The sequence below is a fragment of the Macrobrachium rosenbergii genome, chromosome 3 (genome assembly GCF_040412425.1).
Source record: "Macrobrachium rosenbergii isolate ZJJX-2024 chromosome 3, ASM4041242v1, whole genome shotgun sequence".
Lineage (NCBI taxonomy): Eukaryota > Metazoa > Arthropoda > Malacostraca > Decapoda > Palaemonidae > Macrobrachium > Macrobrachium rosenbergii.
Genome location: NC_089743.1, coordinates 88,207,353 through 88,230,016, shown reverse-complemented (window position 1 = coordinate 88,230,016; position 22,664 = coordinate 88,207,353). Strand labels below are relative to the sequence as shown.

At 36.3% G+C, this 22,664-nt stretch overlaps 1 long non-coding RNA gene and 4 other non-coding genes across 5 annotated transcripts in view; 1 reads left to right on the top strand and 4 right to left on the bottom strand.

The window, feature by feature from the left end:
• Positions 1 to 22,664, bottom strand: part of LOC136827178 (uncharacterized) — a 145,652-nt gene that overhangs the window by 99,397 nt on the left and 23,591 nt on the right. The gene's annotated exons all lie outside the window — the stretch shown is intronic.
• Positions 1,169 to 1,297, bottom strand: TRNAL-CAA (transfer RNA leucine (anticodon CAA)). Its single transcript has 2 exons — positions 1,260 to 1,297; positions 1,169 to 1,213 (listed from the first exon to the last, which is right to left on the bottom strand). It is a non-coding gene; the product is annotated as a tRNA-Leu (tRNA).
• TRNAT-AGU (transfer RNA threonine (anticodon AGU)) lies at positions 4,893 to 4,965 on the bottom strand. Its single transcript has one exon. It is a non-coding gene; the product is annotated as a tRNA-Thr (tRNA).
• Positions 12,897 to 12,969, bottom strand: TRNAT-AGU (transfer RNA threonine (anticodon AGU)). Its single transcript has one exon. It is a non-coding gene; the product is annotated as a tRNA-Thr (tRNA).
• Positions 18,709 to 18,834, top strand: TRNAL-CAA (transfer RNA leucine (anticodon CAA)). The gene is made up of 2 exons: positions 18,709 to 18,746; positions 18,790 to 18,834. It is a non-coding gene; the product is annotated as a tRNA-Leu (tRNA).

Below are 22,664 nucleotides of genomic sequence, written 5' to 3'. Positions count from 1 at the left end.
GGAATATAAAATTTGGGCCGAAGGCCAACCGCCGTTACCTAAGAGGTCAGTCAGCGCTGAAAGGGAAATTGAGTAATAAGGTTTTAAAGGTGTAAGAGGAAGAAAAACTCGCCGCTGCACTATGAAACAATTGTTAGGAGAAAGTGAAAAGGAAGATGGACAGAATATGAACAGAGACAAAACAAAAGGAATGAAAGTGGTTGCAGCCAGGAGCCGAAGGGATGCGCAAGAACCTTAATGCATATAGTACACCAATACCTTGAAACCGCGTGAGGTGTACTGATTTGTACTAACCGATAAGGGTAGAATAAATAATATGTGGTGTGAAGAAGAAATATTGTAGATACTTGGGAGTTTGAGAGTGCTGAAGAATCGAAGGATCAGTTTTTTTGTTTTTTCTTTTTTTGCGGCTATTCATAATTGAACTGTTTATCCGTACTTACTCTAAACCTAATCGAATTTCAAAAGTTTCATTCTTTAACCATACATTTTTCTGCACGGATATTGTCTGTTAAGGCTACTGGTACCACCACAGTTATTATTATTATTATTATTATTATTATTATTATTATTATTATTATTATTCCTTCTCTTCCACAGGCGGCTATCTGTGCTTCAACCTTTATTTTCTTTTTCATCGTGAAGAGCATTCATCAATACATGTTGTATATTTCGCTACCATTGACTATCAGCAATTGTTTTGCAACATAATAGATTGATTCTGTGTGCGCACTATCAATTTGCTGTAGTCCTTACAATCTAAAATCCTGCGATTAGAATAAATTTCTTTTAATCCCTGATTTCCATCACGGCTGAAGATTGCACTGACTTGCTCTTTCCTGTTCAGGTGAAACATTTTAAATGCTAAAATTCAAGATTTTTATAAAACGTTACACATCATGTGAACACCGAGAGTTAAGAGATGTATTGATTATCAATAAATCAAAAGGAATGTATTCATAAAACTGCAACCAAGGTAGTTGTACATTATCGGAATATTATATTTTTATATCTGGAATAATGCAACAAAAAACAACACATTATCGCTTTGGAACTAAAGTTTTTATCTCTACGGAACAGGTTTAGAGCCTTCGAATAACATGGGTAATTTTGAAACGGTGAAACTAAGACTGGAAGATGTAGTGAAAAAAAAATATTAAAAACACGCTGTCAGGAGTGGGATTCGAACCCACGCCCTCAGAGAGGACCAGAAAGCCCACACGCCTCATCACCCCTCTATCGGAGGGGAAGAGTCTAACCTTGAGTCTGGCGCCTTAGACCACTCGGCCATCCTGACACTGGCAAAGGCGAAATGTGTGGCATTTAAAAATGTTATTAGTGGAGGATCATTTATTCATAAGCTTTAATTTATTTATGCATTTGTTTCATACACGGGTTGCGTTGTATAAGGTGACACTCTCGGTAACTGATGATGTATTACGGAGTACTTACTAATATTCTCGCTTAAGCAGTAGCCAGCGACAGGGGGGTTTGGAACTTGCATTACATTCCACTTTAACACTGCTTTTAACAGACGTATCCTCTCTGTAAGAATAAGCAGGGAGGGAAGTGCCCTGTACCTTGTCTGTGCATGAACATCTTTTGCTAGTGATTCTGCCTCGCTCATTTCTTGTGCTTCCAAGTTCCAACGATTCTAAGCTGTTGTGGAACGGAGTTCTGACCTCTCTCTCTCTCTCTCTCTCTCTCTCACAAAAATGTCGACTCGGTTATAACTTAGCGCTTACTTATTCCTTTCTTCCCTTAGATTTTTCGATTGTTACGAAAGATTTGGCGTATAATTCAACCTGTCATTTCTGTCTTCAGTTAGGGTGTTCGGGTTGCTGCAGAGTTATTTTGAAGAGATAACATAGCTCTGATTGCTAAATCTACAAAAATAAATAAATAAATAAATCTACAAAAATAAATAAATAAATAAATAAAAAAATTAAGTTTTGATCTGAAAGTTATATATTTAACCGTCAACTCTTGTCCTCATCTCATGTATAAGAGATCTAATCTGGCCTTAACCTTCCCCTGTCAAAATATGCCTCAACTTCGGTCCACCCTCAGTAAGACTGACCATCCTCAGTGAGACTGAATCACATTCAAGGATTCTGCTCTGCATTCTATTTCAGTTTGTCTTCTTCCCAGTGCATGTATTTACAATGAATAATACTAAATCTTTTCAAGTTAATTAAGAAAATACAACTTTGACATAACTGCACCATGCATGTGACAGTACGTCAAAGTAGGAATTTCATTATCATATCACAAGTAACTTGGGCATCTTCAAGATAATCAAATAGAAGTATTCTTAAATTTCGAGTTACACTTGGACATGTTCCAAATTAAGGATAGACAGGCTAACTACTAATTATGATAAAAGTTAAACATTATATATATATATATATATATATATATATATATATATATATATATAAATGCACGTATATAAATATTGTGACGGCCTAGTCGTGTTTCAACAACAGTTATTAGTGTTATTATAACCTTCGTGTTGCGTAAGTCACATGCTGTTCATAGAGAAAGAGACAGGGCCCTTGCTAACGAGTCACAGATCATTACGGAATCATATCACACACAAATTTATACCTGTCTTCCTCGCTGACCTTCTAATCGGAAACTTTCACCTCTCTGTCCCAAGATAATCCTCTCCACAAAATAACGCCTCCAATGTCTCAGTATGTTCTACCCACAGATAATCGCCAAGGGCAAATGGCGGCGAAGATTCGCTCCCTAAGGAGATAATAGCTCTATCCAATTAGGAGTGAACAATACGCCAAAATCAAGCTACTTTCAAGCTGCCATGTATAGAATTACTCTAACACCCTCGTGACAATGCCAGAGCCATAACGCCATCAGGAATATATGTCCCACCTACAAAGGATGCCCTTAAGCCTCTGACCAATCATGCACCAACATATGACATAAGCCAACCCAAATTAATTCAAACCTGCATCAATGGGCGTTCTACTTTCCTTAGGCCATATTTCGCTTCTGCTTGTATAGGTCTAGAGGAAGTGAGCACAGGAAGTAACTGTCCGTTGCTGGCAGGAGAGTCATGCGTAAAAGACCCCTACTTCCGGTAGGAATAACGCATACTGGGTGACATTACAGAAGTCCAGATATGAGACTGTGCTTCCCAAGTAACCTGTTATAATGCGCCAAGCATGTGCTTAGCCTGTTCCCACACACAATTAGAAATAAAAGGAAAACATAAAAATCACATACACTAATCATACCTAATTACCACAACTTAATACTAGCAAGTATCCAAATAAAGTAAGAATTATACCAATCAACAACCCAACCTAACGAAAATATACAGAACTTTAAGAATTATAAATATATATAAGAACACCTTAACCAATCTTTCCAAAGCCGAAGTCTTGCGTCAAGTTGGAGTTGAGAGAGAGAGAGAGAGAGAGAGAGAGAGAGAGAGAGAGAGAGAGAGAGAGACTATGTGCCATTTTTAATTCACATCCTTATGTTGACACTACAGTAGTCTAAAACAAGAACAACTCCTTCGGGAGACTTCCGAGGCCGTGGTCAAGTCGTTCTGGGATAAAGTAACGTTAACGAGTTCCATTATTCCGTGTATGAATGTGCCGAGTTAAAGTCACCCTCTTTTCCATCATCGTGTACTGTATTTTTTGTTACTGAATGTTCATTTTTACCCTTATTTATTTTCAATCTCTTTTGTTTTGTCATTATTTTCTTTTGCTGTTGTTATTATTATGGAGTGTATTATTCAGTGTTAAATTTTTCGTATAAATTGTTAAAAGTGGTATATCCACTGCATAATTGTCCTTCATGAACTGAAGAGTAATCAACGTCTGTTAATGATGCTCCTAATACTTCATAGACATTCATACTGAAAAGAAATGTTGAATTCACAGCGAGTTCCTCGCCATCTTGAATAAAATATCAGAAACTTCCTCTCTGCAGACGTCCGAGAAAAGGTTTGACCTAGTGAAAGAAAATATAGTGTTGCGGAGGCCTTTACATCATTATGGAAGATATATGCAAGTTGGTTAAATTTATTAAAGTGTGTCAAGGGAGCCTCTGCATTCGAACCGAACCCCAGTTGCAGAAAAGTTGAGGACAGCCTCTTCTTCCCTTAACCTCTTCATAAGCTCAGGAAGAGGTCGAGGCCGCTAATTTAAATAGAAAAAAAAATTATCTACTTGTCTAGCAGAATCCATAGAAGATGCAGTTGTTAGTGGATGCGCCGTGGGAGGACCCGCTGGTGGGTCACCGAATTTCAGTATAACACAAGAGAATAACTATCTGCGGTTATTTTGAAATAACGTTACGACACGACGCACTCCTGATCAAAATGACCCTCAGTAAAGCACACCATACTTTAAATCAGCCTAGGCTTCAGGAAGATGCATTTTTTTACAATGCTACTGGATTGATGTGAAGCTACAATTATTATTATTATTATTATTATTATTATTATTATTATTAATATTATTATTATTATTATTCAGATGATAAACCATATGTATATGAACACGGTTAATAAAGCTGACTGCAATTTAAAAATTAAAGAGAGTATGGTATTCATTTGAAAGACGTTACAGAAGGTAACTGGATATGTAGAAAGGAAAGACCAGTTATGAGAAAAGAAAAAAATTAAATTAATAAATTAAAACATAGATTAAAAAATTTACACTAGTCAAACATAAGGTGGACTGTTTTATTGTAGTAATAATGCACTGCACCTTCTAAGGGCTTCCAGAGGACGGTAACGATCTAGCTTCTGGTCCACTGAAACTTCTTACCGTTACAGGGCAGTAAAATGCAGGAGCGGTTTAGCCGTTCGAGAAACCTTCATAACATGATGGAGAATGAAAACATTTACCACATGCCTTCAGGGAGGATCGAACTCCCGGCCTCTGGTTTACTAGACCAGCGCTCTAGCCACTGAGCTATGAAGGCTACATGTTACCTGAAAATACGGGCAGGAACACAGGCATGAGGCATATTTATATAATAAAGTCGACAGTAGAAAGGCACCAAGGCATACAAGAAAAATCAAGCTGTACCTATCTTAAATGAACAAGTTAACAAAGCAACAAACTATGGCAAGACGTAACTTAATGGATATGCGGCACGGAGAGAAAAAAACTCGCATTCAGAAAAGAACAACTTCCTGTAACGTCTAACTCACAAATGGTGCCAAAAAGGAACTCTGAACCCTGACGTAAAATTATGTTATGCCAAACAGAGAGATAATTACCATCCCCCAACCCCCACGAGAGAGAGAGAGAGAGAGAGAGAGAGAGAGGAGAGAGAGAGAGAGAGAGAGAGAGAGAGAGAGAGAGAGAGTTACCTTCCCTATAATACAAAACTGGCAATGCAAACTTCAATGAACTTCACCACTGAAACTGAGTATTCTCCCAACCTCAACCGGGTAAATAATTTATCATATCGCCACAAAAAAAAAATCTGTTATCCTCAAAACATAACGCAATAATGTCCTCTACAACAGCTGACTATTCCATTTCGGATTATCACACTAGGAACTTGAAAAATGCCAATTTGTTTTTAATAACTGAGGTAGCAAACACAGGAACTAATAATACTGCATGCAAGGGACTGACAAATCGATATTAAAAATTTCTATTACAAGAAAAACTTATGACCACAAAGTAGGGAAGCACCCTAATGTACATCCAGATTAGGGCTCGTTAAATCATCATAATGACAGTAAGGAACATATCTCCAACAGGACCATACCACTATGGCGGTCCCGCCGGCCAATGAAGAATTAGAGGAATTTATTTCTGGTGACAGAAATCTGCCTTCGCAATAATGGCTTCGGGTCTCCACTAAGTTTGCAGGTCCTGGGTTGCCAGGCAACCAATTGGTTCTTAGCCACGTAAAATAAGTCAAATCCTTCGGGCCAGCCCTAGGACAGCTGTTAATCAGCTCAGTGGTCTGGTTAAACTAAGGTACACCTAACCACTATGGCGGAACTTGACTCCTGCAAGTGAATCTGCTACAGCAATGCCATTACCATTATTTAAGCAAATAGGTGTTGGCAAATGGCATCCACTTTCTTAATTCCATGGATGCAGTAAGAACTGCATAATCCGTCAAAGTCAGGTAAGAAGGAAATATTGCATGAAATCCCAATCATCCGCTGCATGGCTTCTGAGATATTCGAACGTCACACACTGGTTTAGAGAGCTATGATGAGTCAACACCTTTGACGGAGACATGACGGGACAGAAGAGTGAATTTGGAACAGTTTACACCGACATTAGATACCTAACCTACTACTTTTGTTCTGTTCAATAATCAAATGTCCTTGATAATGATCAGCTGACTACTGACACTGCAATGGTCAACAGTTTGAAAGTTAGCAGAGGAGTGAACTATGAAACAGAAACACATCATGAGTGGCTCGCAACCCTCTTGTCGGATCGGTGGTCACTAAAGCAGGATTCATTACAAAACCACATAAAAACATCTCGCAGTGTATGGGCAACCAAGTATATGTAAAGTACTAGAACAATGTTGCCCCTTATTTTTAAATGCTTGCAAATTAGTAATGTACACATATTAATTACTTAGCAAAAGAAATGATAAGCTCTTCTCGTCAGCATAACCAAAAAGTTCGTAATTTTGGTCTGCTGATGTAACAGATGTGAACGAAAGACCGCTAGTTAACACCTGCTCAACTTATGATAAAATATTCGAAAATCTTTACGAATCAACACTGGCCTGACAATTTATAGAACTTGACGGATGTTATGGGACACCTAATAACCCACAGGTGCCAAAGTTACCTAATGCTCGCATGCACTCAAACAGTTTGCTTTATAACTAAGTGCTGTCCATAACAGAAAATGAGCCCATTTTATACGACACCTTCCATTAACTGCATAACTGTAATTTTCAAACATTTCCATTGTGACTTCACTGACCTCGTTTCACCATGAGGGGATGGGTTTTACCCTGCCTTTTCATTAGTGTGCAAGTTTTAAGCCCAACGACCAATCCCACTCCACACAGGCTGGATAAATAATATGAAATTTCCCGTAATCTTCACCGGCATCTGTTATTTTATATTTGAAATGTCTCTTTAATCACTATCATTTTAAAAAGAAACTTTAATACTGAAATGTTAACATGAATCTACCATTTCGAAGGGAAACATTAACACTGAAATGTAAACACCTCAACGATGACGTCACCAAACAGACTGTGAGAACTATAATAATACTTCACACATTAAATTGGCTTGAACGACTCTAACGCTGACTGCCATTTAGAGCGAATGCCAATGCTAACGCTGGGATACGTCAATGGCTCTTCTATACTAAATAAGAAAATACATAAATAAAACACATTATCAAACCTGACACATTTTGATGACACAAAAGTAACGTTCCGAGTTTGTTGCTATAGCAAAAAATTACAAATTTCTTGCCTCAGTTTACGATTTACTTCCACTAACCCTTTGCAGACGCGAAATTAAACAACGATGGGACTATTCAGTCGCTGTCGGCATACCCACTTGAACGTCAGAGGGCCAGGCAGAGGGGCTAGCAACCTCAGCGCGAAAAGCCGCGCTGAGAGCCCGAAGTGTAACACACACGAGAAAGGGGGGAGAGAGAAAAAGGAACATGAGAAAAAGGAGCATTGGTCGCTGCCACATTCATACCTGAACAACTGGAAACTGGATGAACCCATTCGCGAATAACTTGCGCAGCATTATCTACTTTATACAACTCCAGGGAAAGTTCATCAGCAATCTTGAATGCACTATCCAGCTTCCTGGATGTTAGGACCTGCCCTTCCAATATCTCTTCCATTCAAATTATCCAGCACTTAATAGGTCTTTCCTCTTATTTTCTCATAACTCTTCCGAATGATATATTCCCTTCATCAACATACTGTACACCATTTAATCCTCAAGACAGAACAGTCTCGAAGCACAAAATGAACTTTCGCCTACGCTAATCTTTTCACCACTTCCCCTTTGTCCCTCCACATTTTTCAACTTTACCTTTCTTTTCATGTTACAATACTACCCGAAAAAATTCACCAAAGCCTACACGTTTTTCTTTTATTCACATTCTAAATCACACTTCATTTCCTCAAAGTAGAGTTGGTTCAAAATCCCCTTCATTATAGCCCAAATGTAGCTTTCATAGATACTACATCTCTTCTTGGTATTTAGCATTTAGTTCTTCGGCAGGACTCTGTTTACCTGCCTGATTTATTCCCCGTTCTTCTGATTCTGTGTTAATGTAAACATATGTGACTTAAAGTGAACTCTGTTGTTTTATCTGGTAACATTCCCCTGTTGAGTAAAGCCTTTCAGCCTTATCTTCTTTCTTCTTATGCTTGGACTTACCTTCACCCTCGCAATTTCAGTCAGATACGTAAATTTTATGGTGGCAAGTCCTTCCTCAGTTGTATCATAAAGTAGATTTCCTACTCAGTAAGATTTAAAGTATATATTACCATATATATATATATATATATATATATATATAGTATATATATATATATATATATATATAGTATATATGTATATATTACTGTGCATATATATATATAAAATAGTTGACCAATATATATATATATATATATATATATATATATATATATAAATATCCAATATATATATATATATGTAAAATAGATAAACTAGATCTCTGAAATGACATTGGATAAACTATATATATCTCTCTCTTTCTCCTCCCTAACAACCCTCTCTCTCTTTTCTCTCCATACTCTTCCCAACACACTCATTCACCATTATAGAATTCAACAGCCTGAGACCATGCATTTACAATGAAGTTTACCTGTCATTTGTCTCTGCAGTCCATGAAACTGCCGTTAAAACTTATGTGTAGACACCAGTTTCAGGGTGAGACAGTCTACTCACCAGAATGGATGAAACTGATGGTACACGCAAATATCTTACGACCCGACTGACAGTACAATTGACAATGTGGACAGATTAGCGCCATTTCCGTGACATTTGCCGTTGTATTTTATCTTGGGAAGCTTCCCAGATGCTCTGATCAGAATATGAATAAATTGTATAGGCATTATTCATTTACTGTTAGATCCTTCAATGGTCTTTTGGCCGTTATAACTCCAAATCATACATAAAAATCTAAAAATAATATTTGCATATGTGATACAGACAATTTGGTATAGGCTCTGGGCAAATGATGTCTTTTTTCTGTATGTAAGTTACTATATACAGCAACTTCAATGTCCAATTCATAAAAAACTAAATAACTCAGTTTTAATTTAAACTCATTCATTAATATTGTAATGATGAGAATATACGTCTTTTTTTTTATTACAGCATTCAGACTACTACTTTTTATGCTTTTTTACTTTTGTTTATTTTTATGAATGCTGCAAGAGTTAGCCTTCACCTGCTCATCGTATTAAGAAAAAAGTGGAAAAACACTTCCATACTGCCAACTTCAACCTGTGGAGGTTATTAGCTTTTTTATGTTGTTTTTAGGACATTTTTCAGCATAATAAATAAAAGTATTTTTCGCATAATGACATCAAATACGTAAGTATCTATAAACTTGGTCAAATCGTACAATACAATCACAAATCAAACAAATCTCTTCCTTTTTGGAGGAATGTTAGCAATCAGTTATTTATTGTTTGAATAAGGCGTTGCTGATAAAAGATAGAAACGAAATATATCATTCTAATAACAAACCACAACATTGTATTTTCCTAAATGATAGGAATATCTATTCCAACTGCATGATTACATCAGTAAAAGTTAAAATTTGACTTTAACGCTATAGAGAGCTGTGACACTTTGTTACATCGAAGTGCAGTAATTGCCATTTCTTAATTTAGTCCCTATTTACATCTAATACATTTACCCCCCAAATGCCTTTCGGAAAAGATTTCCAAATGTAATGATCTACATTTCTGTAGAGTTTTAACCTAGAATTTTCAGTCATTATCTTCCAGGTAATCAGTACAAAGCATCGTGAAAAGAAACTTATCTTCCATATGCAGTGAAGTGTTTGCCAATTTGCACAATAATTAGTTCCAACCGTAAACAGCTGGAATGTCCATGGTGATATTTCAATTATTCCAGACCTCATTTAAAATGGCTTTATCACAAAATACGTCACTATGAAATACATCACTGTAACGTTACGAAGCGGTCGCTATAGCGAATTACGAAGGTAAAAACGAGACGAAATTAACGAAATAATGAGGAAATTCACATTGCCGGTCTACCATAGTCTGAGGGTTTGCAGTGGGAGGAGTTTAATGACGTCACCAGAAAAGTTGGAGTTTTCCATCCAAGCTACTCGTGACTCCCAGAACGTTACTGAAGAAAAGGTGGACTAAAAACGAAAATTTCGTTTGTTTTGTCCGTTTGTATGTAATTGTAAGGTCTGACTGGTGTGGTGATAGAAGTTATATTCTGAATTACATTGCTTTATGACAGAATGAAAGTAATTATAATACAGTCTAACATATGTTTAATTTTTTGGATAAACTAAACTGATTATAGGGTTTGCAGTGGAAGGCGTTTAATGAAATTATATGTCTGACAGCACCTGAGAAACAAGGTGAAAAATGAAACCCAGAAAACCGAAGGAAAAGGTGACGTAAAAACGAAAATTTAATTTGTTTTGTCTGTGTTCGTATGTCTGTCAAGGGGTTGGGGTTCGATTTGAGTTATAAATTTTCTGGGGTGCCACAAAGGCCGTGTGCAAAATTCTGTCTGGGTCTGTAAAGTGGTTCGGCTTTCTATAGTGGACAAACGAATATACAGACATTCACTTTCACACACACACACATATATATATATATATATATATATATATATATAGATAGATAGATAGATAGATAGATAGATAATATACTATAATACAAAACGGGGTTAGGGTTATAGGGTTTGCAATGGAATGAGTTTAATGAAATTATTTGTCTGACAGCACCTGGGGGAAAAAAGGTGGAGCATCAGATGAAAAATAATAAACCCAGGAAACTGAAGGAAAAGGTGACATAAAAACGAAAATTTCACTTGTTTTGTCTATGTTCATATGTCTGTCATGGGGTTGGGGTTTGATTTTGAGTTATAAACCTTTATGGGGTGACACAGAGGCCGTGTGCAAAATTTTGTCTGGGCCTGTCAAGCAGTTTGGCTTTCTATAGTGGACAAACGAATATACAAACATTCACTTCTATATATACAGATAGATATATACAGTAGATATATATATATATATATATATATATATATATATATATATATGGGGTTATATATATAAATATTGTTAAACAAACTGCCCACAAAATAATACCAATTTTGACTTTAAGAATAAATTACACCCCTGCACCTTCCCTGCCAGACCAAACAGATAAATCAACTGTCTATCCCCGTATCTAAACCTAAAGGGACAGGTTCAAATCCTGGTTGGACTAAGTCTCAACCAGTGCATTGGTAACTGAATGCTTGACAGTCCTGCCTACTAAACAGTGAAAGCTGCTTTTTCTTATGAGAATAGATTATCCAGAATTAATCTGCTTTTATGGAAATTCATTTTACATTAAATACATCAACTATGTTTGTAAGCCTCTAATTCAATGAAGCTAAAAAAATTCATTGCAGCTGCAGAAACTCTTGCAAAATAAACAACTACTGTACTGAGCAAAATGCTTCGGAACACACAAAAATACCTCCTCAAAGACTGCTTCTCTCAAAGTTTTGTCAAACTATAATGGTAGCACTTTTTGACAGAGTAGATTGCATTTCCTGTTGTAAAACAAGAGAAGTGAAGGAAAGTAGTCAGCTGCCAGTTACTGTGTTATGAAGGAAAGTAGTCAGTTGCCAGTTACTGTGTTACAGATATATTAAGGATTTAGACCCTTTATTTTTGAGGCTCACTGTACAACTAACAAGGAGTACTGTTTTTACTTCCATTTCTATTTAGTTTCTTCATTTATAATTCCCCATTAGGGGAATTATAAATGAATTATAAATGATCATAATCCCTTCACCATTAGACGGATTATAAATGAATTATAAATGATCATAATCCCTTCACACCTTCCATTTCTATTTAGTTTCTTCATTTATAATTCCCCATTAGGGGAATTATAAATGAATTATAAATGATCATAATCCCTTCACATCCATTAATACAATGTGTAATAACAACTAAAGCTCATGAGAAAGTCATCAGTTGCAGGATCATAAACTGTGTACAGCTCATTTGACGGAAAACAGAAACTTTACCTAATGATACTGAACGGCATGATATTTCTTTAAAATTATATTTTTTGTCGCTGCTTCAACAAGAAAAAAAGAAACAAAATTCTACTATTGTCTTAGCTATTATAAATTTTCATACATGGACAATGTGGTTTGCGTCATTATTGACATGTTAGTGCCTTTTTTCTTTTATTTGTGAATAAATTTCAGTGTCATGGACCAAATACATGTTGGGAAATTATTGCACTCCAGTCTTTGACGGGATTACTATTATTATTACAAGTAAACTGAAAAACATTACGCACATGGATCATTAAATCTGTGATCTACTATCATATACTTGCTCTATTTTTCAAAATTAATTTTACGTTTATCAGCGTCAGTTTGATCTGAACAGGTCTGATTTTTCAGCACACCCAGATCACTAGTTTCCCGATCTTATACCATCATACTCCAATAATGGTCTACTTCATTTTTCTCTACGGTATTATAAACTTAGTTCAAAACTACGTAGCCTGGGCAGTGCAAAACCCATCACCAGCAACATCCACATCTTTTGATTATAACCGGTCATTATCTCCACTCTAACAGACAAATGTACAAAGACGCAATGGGAAAAGCAATCACTGCGTGCCTTCAGGGAGGATCGAACTCCCGGCCTCTGGTTTACTAGACCAGCGCTCTAGCCACTGAGCTATGAAGGCCGACAGGGACAGAAATTCTCTGATGGCAAGTGGAAAAAAAAGTAATTGAAACGTAAAATCGACAACAAAATTAGATAAAAGACTAAAAGGAGAAATTCTTAATAACTTGGCTGATGGTGTTAATATTTTGAAATGCTAAAAGGGAATGACTAAAGACATGCATCTGAATGACGCAAAAACTGAAAGCAACCGAGTAAATCTGAGAATGATTGTACAGGCGATTGCTGAATTAGTAAAAACCGCAATCATAGGGTTGAAGAATCGAATCGCGCCAGAAACTGCTAAAAGTATATGTTAGATGCGGCAGTCTGACGGTTAAACTGTTATCGCATGGCTGACTACAGTGTACAAAGGAATAACGGTATGCCTGGGATGGTGTACAGAATTCTGATTAATAAGTAAGGCATAACAGAAGAATTAACAGGTAGAAAGCATTTTGGGTTTAGAAAGGGAAAGGGTTAAGTGAATTATCTTTTGCTCGTCAAGTGCAAAGCTCTGCGTGGTTTATACGGCTTTAAATTTCTTTCTTTGACAAAAATATGAGCGACTGATAATGTAACACCTTCACACGGAAGCCTGGACGATACAGATTAACAGAGTTAACTTGCAACAATGTTATTGGAAAACAAGCTTTTGGATACTCAATATCCAAAATATTAAATACAACGCCCATGAAATAAAATGATGCGAACATGAACGCACTGGAGTTATCAATGACATACCTATTTAAACTAATTATGACCCAGAACATGGAATCACCTTGAATGACAAAACGATGACTAAAAGAGGAACATCAAAATTCAACATATAGGATGATGACGGTGTTCAGGCTGCACGGCTTAAGGTGCCCTTCCACTGGGCCGGCTGAAACGACCATAGTTGGCTCCGGCTACAGCTGGCTGGCTGTAGAAACAGACTTCACAGTGCTATTATTATGTACCTTCCAATGACTCCGTCTACAGCCGGTCTGTCGGCCAGGTTGCCCACCTCCTGACTCGAGCCGGCTGGGCAGCACCTCCGAGCAGTCCAGCTGGCAGGTCGGTACGATTTTTCTGCGTTTCTAACTCAGTAGTGTTGTTTTTCCAGTTTCGATTTGTGATGATGTATTAAATTGAGCTATATTTACCGGAAGAATTTTCTAAATATATATTCGTCCTTAAAAGGTGTCTTTCAATCAATATCCTTTGACATCCTTGTTCTTTTCGAGATGTGAAAAAGTTCATGGAGATGACCTTTCTAACTCTGCTTGCATCATTAAACAACATTCTTCTTCTTCTTCCTTCCGCCAAGAGGTATTGAAGAAGATGTCCTCACTTGCATGTGCCATTATTGAAACTGACTCTATTAACGGGCCACAGTCGTTGTAATGGAATCTGTATCGACGGCTATAGCCCATCCGGTTATAGCCGTCGACTTTAGCCGGGCGGCTGTAGTCGTTTAACCGGCCCAGTGGAAGGGCACCTTTAGAAGGGAATTCACCGTGAACAATAAGAAGTTTTCATGAGGAACATTTGGTTTGGGTTCAGATATATAGACGCTAGAGACGCTTGTTTGGTGCAAGTCTCCAACTGTTTAATATTTCATACGCATGAATAATATGACAATTTAGAAAAAGAACTTGCATTTAATATGAACACAGGCATTTTAACGAATAACAACGGTGGTCGGGAAAATAACTAGATCAAGACCGATTCCAAACATCCCTTCAGGAGAGCTGTTAATCAGCTCAGTGGCCTGGCAAAACTAAGGTATACTTAACTTCACTCCCAAAACACACCTTCCTTGATTACAAACTCTGAAGATGAAATGTGTGCATAATATTTACCGTGAAACTGTTTGTCCCATTAATTCTAACCCCTGCGATATCTTTGTTTCTAACATATCCTAGTTATTAACAAGAGATCTTATAACCTTGCTCACAAAGGGAACGGTATCAATATTCCCTAACCCCTCCCTTTTCTAATTATTGCATATCATTCTAATTCAAGTCCTAGATTGGTTATATCATTTACAATCACAAACGATCAGGCAGTGACGCAAGTAATTAACCCTCAGTCACAAAGTTCCAAGACTTCAAATTTAGACAGGAAAGCTAATATCACGGAGTAAAAAGATCTTTAAGTCACGACGGTCACGTTCACTTATTTCAGTCTCTCTCCCATTCCGTTCTCTTAAACAGTCTCCATTTTCTAAGAATCACTTTATTGACTGAAATCTACACACTTGTGACTGGCTATCTATAAATGCCGATCACCGATAATCAAAATAATTGCGTGAGTCAAGGGAAGCGTTATTTTTGTTTCTGACAGTTATCATGCAAGAACAAAAAGTGTAGAGAAAATATGAAAGAAAAATCATCTGACGATTACACACGAAACTAAAAGCGATAAACAGCGAAATATCACGACGAACAATTACGGATCCCGACACCGTCCATTCGTAAGCATAATAAATGAAATGATTACAAGAAAGAAACGGATACCTTGTCACACGTTCTTCGGCGTTATTTTACTTATCAATGAAAACCTTACCCTACACTTTCTCAGCTATACCAAATTCGAGTGTTCACTCCCTATCACCTGTCTACTGCTGAAGCAGCAAAATATTTGGTTTAAATAGACGAGGAAGTGGGTGGAGTAAGGTGATACGAGCAGTTTTTCTTTTAATTTGGTGGGTAGAGCAAGATGGGTGGACATCAACGTACAAGAAGGAAAGTTTTTAAGTCTCCAAAGACCATTACCGCAATCTGCAAATGGCTGTTAATTTGCATACTGAGAAAATTGTCTGGCATCTCAGAAATTTGCGATGAAAATGAGGAAAATCCTGCCTATCTCGCAAGTACATAATTTAGCTCCTCAACTTCAGGTACCTAGGAGGTTTAGTGTTGCAACAAAATCTCATGGGTAGCAAATATCCTATACAGTCTACACTGGAACATTTTCAAGTTATCCCAAAGCTAACAGTAATATTTTCTAGCCTCGTTACCACAACCACACAATCATAATCTTCATTTGTGTTTTGCTACAGAAGCAATAGGTATGGGGATGCAAACACAGTCCCAACCCTTTTGATGATTTTCACAACAAACTTTTTATTGCTAACAGATTCACAACTTCGTGAAAAACAATCCGAGTAATAAAAATCCACAATTATATAGTAAATATATTACTATGTAAAATGAACCCCAAGACTTTCGAACACCTGAACGGTGTTCCTCATCAGTGTAAACGTTAAAATATTCACTTAATGTACAAAATAAACATGACAAATCTTTAAAAAATATACTAAATATCTCATTTTTCTTTGTTTTTTGTCAGCCCTCTATTTTACTTGCTTCCTTGATTTGGTCAGCTGTTGATGAACAGTCTTAAATACTTTTTCTGATGCGCATGCGAGCATATTCGTAAAATAATTTCAACATTCAGACCTTGACAGCTGCTGCCTTCAAAGGAAAAATCAGCAGAACAGTTTTCACTGCCACATTCATATTTCAATTGCGAAGTTGAGGAAGAACCCGTCACTGAAAACTTCCACGCCATTAATCGCTTTTCATCAACACACAGTATTCCATTTCTTCCACATGTCCAAGCGATCTAACGACATTGATCCCTCCTTTTACTCACGTTAACTTTTTTTACAGCTTATTTTGGAGATCTTCACACTTCGCATTTCCTCAACTTTTACATTGTGTGTTTTGTCTTTCTTTCGTTTGCAATCAACATCAATACTGCATTTTCCGAAAGGTCCGAGTTATCTCAACATTTTCTTCATATATTTCTCATATTGGCCTCCACAGACTAGTTAAGAAGAAAATGAGACAATGAGACAATGAGACAATAATAAAAACAGAGGTGGTGAGCAAGAACTTAGGGAGAATAAAACTACGAAGTATAAACACAGAGAAGGGTTATTAAGTAAAAATTAATGGGTCTCAGGCAGTGGCTGAGTGGGGTTTGTAAGACATGTCTGGGTGAAAGAGATATTTCAAAGGAGTTGGCGAGAGGCTTAACTGTGGCAAGGTCTAAAAGAATGATACTGGTTAAAATCATGTGCCTTCTGTAAGATAAAAGAAGAACAGTGTAGTTTAAGACATGGTAATGACTGTGAGAGTGCAAAAGCAAAGGGGAAAAAGCTTTATGAGGAGTACGTGAGCCTAGAAAAAGCTTCCACCAGACTCTATGGGGAGGTTCTGGAGGATACGCGGTATAAAAAAAGGTTTGTGTTAGAACATGAAGATACAAGAATGACTGGTGTACGGTAAAAATGGGTTTGGGCAAGGGTTGTTTATACTCGTGGATGAAGTGATACAAGCCAAATGGAAAGTAAGAAACAGACTGGGGTCAAGTGTGAAGATACTACGCAAAATAACGAGAAGGCTTGAAAGCTTTGGCAAGCAGAGAAAGTCGAGAGCAAGGTTAGGAAGTGTAAGGTTAGAAGAGTAAATGGCAATCACAAAGACAGGGCACATGACAGCGGTTGAACTGTATCGGTATTTGAGTATAAAACGGTAGATGATAGTCGGATGAACAGAGTGGTGAGTTACAATGAAGGTGGCAGGGTGTAGGGAGAGAGACATCGGATGCCTATGGAAACCATGAACAATAAATATGAGAAGGCTAATGAGCAAGCTGTTTTGAGAGGAACTGTGTGTAGCACATGTGGAGGAAGAAAAGCTGGGAGTGAGAAATGTTTCGAGATAACCTGGTTATGTAGGGACAATAGAGGAAAACAGGATTGTATAATTTGCAGGTGTTAAGAGGCGACCTGAAAGTATTGGAGAAAGAGGTATTAACAAAATATTTTTACATATATATATATATATATATATATATATATATATATATATATATATATATATATATATATATATATATATATATATATATATAATATATATATATATATATATATATGTATATATATAATATATATGTATATATATATATATATATATATATATATATATATATATATATATATATATATATATATATATATATATATATATATAATATATATATATATAATATATATATATATATATATATATATATATATATAATATATATATATATATATATATATATATATAATATATATATATATATAATATATATATATATATATATTATATATATATTATATGTACAGTATACATATTTATATTGTGTATGTGTAAATATATACATATATATATCATATATACACATATATACATACATACATACATGTAAATATTCATATACCTATATATATATTTTATATATACTGTATATATAAATCTGCCATGGGAAAAATGTTGGCCGTGAGGAAGACTGTGTCGTGTATACTAAATTATAACGAACAGAACGCAAGGTACAGAGAGTAAACGTACAACCGAAATGAAATCTTTTCAGGCTACATGAGACAAACGAAAAGTACAACCACTCCCTGATGATGCAATTTTTGACAATTTTACCGTGTAACTTGAATGGATTTGTTATCTAAGGGTGGCCTGAATTATTATACTTGTAAACAGCTACGTTTAAGTCTTCCGTAACTATCGATTTGCCATATTCCATTCTAATTTTGAACTGCACATCCAGTCCTGTATAACGGTACGGTGGAACAACTTTCACTTAAGCGTCACATGAAACGGTGGATACAAAAATGGCCAAAATAAAATATTCAAGGTTTTGTTAACATTCGAGGGATGAAATTAATGGGTCTTATCCAACACGGGCTTCACGCTTACACAGTGTCAGGATGGCCGAGTGGTCTAAGGCGCCAGACTCAAGATTGACTCTTCCCTTCCGATAGAGGGGTGATGAACTGTGGGATTTCTGGTCCTCTCTGAGGGCGTGGGTTCGAATCCCACTCCTGACAGCGTGTTTTAACTTCACCGGTCTCCAGCGCTGGCATATTAACACCTAGAAGGTTTGCATTTGCGGACATGTATATTAATGGCCTAACATTTCAAATCTATTCGTTCACTTCACTTCAAGCTAATTTCAAATCTATTTATTCACTTCAAGCTATAGTCTAATATCAAATCTATTCGTTCACTTCACTTCAAGCTAATTTCAAATCTATTCATTCACTTCAAGCTACAGTCTAATTTCAAATCTATTCGCTCACTTCACTTCAAGCTAATTTCAAATCTATTCCTTCACTTCAAGCTATAGTCTAATTTCAAATCTATTCGTTCACTTCACTTCAAGGTATAGTCTATAGTTTAAAATCACACATTTAATCTAGTGGCTATCAAAAAAAAATGCTTTACAGACGCTAAAAATCAACGCGATTTTTTTTTTTTGTACACACGCATAACACAAACACGAAGATTATTTTAAGTCCTCGTTATTAAAATGAAACAATGCAAGATTTGAAACAACTACTACATTATATGGAAACAACATTGTACAGAATCTAAATCAGGAGGAAAACGATTACCTTTACAGGTTCTAAACTAAATGGAAAAGTTAATAATTTGAAGTCTCTAAATTCAATTGGAAAAACTTATAAACTTCACAGCTTCTCCACTACATGGAAACACTGGGATTTGTACATTTAAAACTTTCCTAGAAATGCATTTTCATTGTCGTCAGAGACAAATAGTTAAATACCCGCAAACACCTTGAATGAAAAAAAGAAATCGTAAACTTTTGTCTAATTTAAATGTAAAACTTTCAGATTTTATAACCTCTAAATAAAACAGGACATGTAATTTTAAAATTCAAAAGATTTAAATTAAACAGAAAAACTGGAGACTTAGTAAGTTCTAAACCAAAATGAAACTGTACTTTTTGAAAAATGTTACAAGACAATGGACACGCAGAACATGTCACAATAACTAGTCGGTAATGTTGTTTATCATTTACTGGAAGTATATCAATTTTCCACAGTCCATTAAAAATAATTATCTAGGAGGACCTTTCCTTCAAACTGATCAACCAGCGTACTCGTCACAGGTCCATCATAGGAGAATCTGAGAGAAAGCCAGTTTCAAGCAGGATAGAGTACAAGAAAATTTTACTCTTCCACAACATAATCCAGTTTGGTGATGATAGACTAGTACTGTTTAAGAAATAGTGGAAGACCAGTAAATGTTTGCGTGGTAAGTGTCAAATGGACAGGAAAACAGAGGAATAAGAACGTCGAAAACAGCGAAGTGGCAAGACTAAAAATACATGGAGATTGAAAATACAACTAATTATGGTATTTTTGAAAGCAAATGTTAAAGGAAAATAGATAGATGACATTTGAGAACTTTACAAGGTGGAGGGGGAGACAGTAGAATATACAAAATAACTATTAAGGGGGTGTAGCAGAAAGGTAGTAAAATAATTAACAGAAGTGAATATAAAACTCTTGGCTGCATGACTAGTGTTGACCGCTTGAACTGGAAACAGCACACTATCTTGAAATAAATACCCTGCACTGCATATTTTCCACTTCTCTCGATTCCTTTTCTTTAATGTAACTATGTCTCGATATTTGGAACCAATACTGGGACCAGTGCTGTTTCACGTATTTTTTGTCTTATTTCCAAGGCCAAATACCCTACTTTCATTGGGCTGACACACTTCTCATTCTCTTGCATTTCTAAGGGGTCTCTTTTTTCCTCCTAGACAATTAATAACCGCTTTCTTATTTTCATTTATTTTGTAGATGATTAATGCTTTCTCCCAGCCAATTGTTTTTTCTACTTCTTTTACACAGCCTTTGAAGTTTGTCAAACCATTTCTATATACCTCCAAACGATACTGAAGCGAGTCATCTATGATGAAGAATTATAATCTATTTCGGCAGTCTTTTAGTAGATGGTCGACTGTCTTATCCTCCCTCCAATATTTTGCTCGATTTCTAAATAATTTAGGTCGTGTTTTATGAACTTCTATAGAGAAATGGTGGCCAAGTGTGTTCGTTAGCAGACTAACAAGATATGATAGATGCTTCTCATGGCCAAATCACAACCGAAACTTCAGCTATAACATGGTCAAAAGTATTCCCAGCAAGAAGCATTTTCTCCATCGCATTTCTAGAGCAACTCGCGTAAACTGTCACTCGGTACCAGCGACTGTCAGCATTTTCAACGAGGAAAACTGCGGAGAATCAGCAACCAAGCCATCAGCAGCCATAGCAATGCCAACTACAGTAGGGAAAGCCCCGGACCCAAATTCGGTTAAAAACCATTTTGCCAAACTCACTACACAGATGATTATGCCGAGTTCATCTATGTAACATATTTGTTTAGCGAGACAAGATTTGAGACGAGATCAATTTTATATCGGAAAAAAAGAAACACCTTCGCGGTTTTGATCTTGTGCATTTCACCAGGTCAAAAGTGAGATGTCTTGAGTATTTCTTCCAAAGCGGCATCATTTTGGTGTAAAAGATAGTTAATTTTTACACATATGCACACCTAAAAACGGCATCATTTAAGTGCAAAGGACAGTTAATTTTTACACATATCTGCACCCAAAACGGCTTGACAACTGTCTTACATAAAAGCGCTTCTTCGACTACGGCGAATGCTTTGGGTCGCATGCAACCTGAGTTCCCCTAATTTTCCCTACTGACAGCGCTTCAGATACGAATGTTCACTATACATTTATGGTGAAACGCTGTCAAATTACTTCACGTTTAAACGAAATTACACGAAACTATACAACAGCATCCCTTAACTGTACGTTTTCTTTAAACATTTCATTCCGCACAGTCCACTTCCGTCTTTACTGACGAGTGTGGGAGGATGGGCTTGTCATAAACTTGCGCTGACGACGAATTCTGCCCGTGCAAAGGCAGATTTATGGTTTCTCTGGAACGATTTTTACATAGGAGCAGCCACAGACAACGAGAGGCTTTCAATCATACTGCCATTCAAGTTTTCCCACAAAGGAGCCTTCAAGGCATCAGTTAAACAATTATACTTTTTTTTATGGCGTTTCAAACATTACAGACGATATGTTCTATTAACTGTCTTTACGCTTTCGGAATGTAATTAATTGTTCCGACAGAATATTATTCATTCAATTCAAGCCACTCTGGGGATATCCAGATAATTAGTAAAATCCCAATATACCGAGGACCATTCCAATATAGACCACGAATCAAAAATGTTTTTGGAATATGTCTTCACAATCTGTCGATTCCAAATTTAGTTACGGCGTAGATATTTAAATTCTTAATCGATCCATACCTCTTTGTTACTCTATTCATAGTCAAATGGAACACATCAGGATGTTTGCAAGCAGATATTATTACGAATTACAATTTCCTTGTGTAAAAATTACGAGTAACTTGAAAACAAACAGGAGCTATATAATGTCAGTGTCTGGGATTTTATTGTGCAGATTTTAAATCTACCAGCAACGAAAGCTTTAAGGTTCAGCAAATTCTTTAGCTATCTCATAACTGTATTCTTCTGCACATTTACATTAATTCTGAGGACGAGTACAAATCACTGTTGTGGTCAGTCATTATTGAGACAAAACCTCCAAAAAGAAATTATTCAGGATCTAATTCTCAAAAACACGAATAAATAAAAATCGCGATTTCAAACAGTTGGGGCCTACAGGGACAACCTGGCATTTACTGTAGGTCGGACAAAGTTAAAAGGAAATACACTATACAGGTGTATTAATGACAAAGCGTGTATCAGAAAGACACTTTGCAAAACCACCAGCCCAAATAAGAAGGTATTATTTATATGG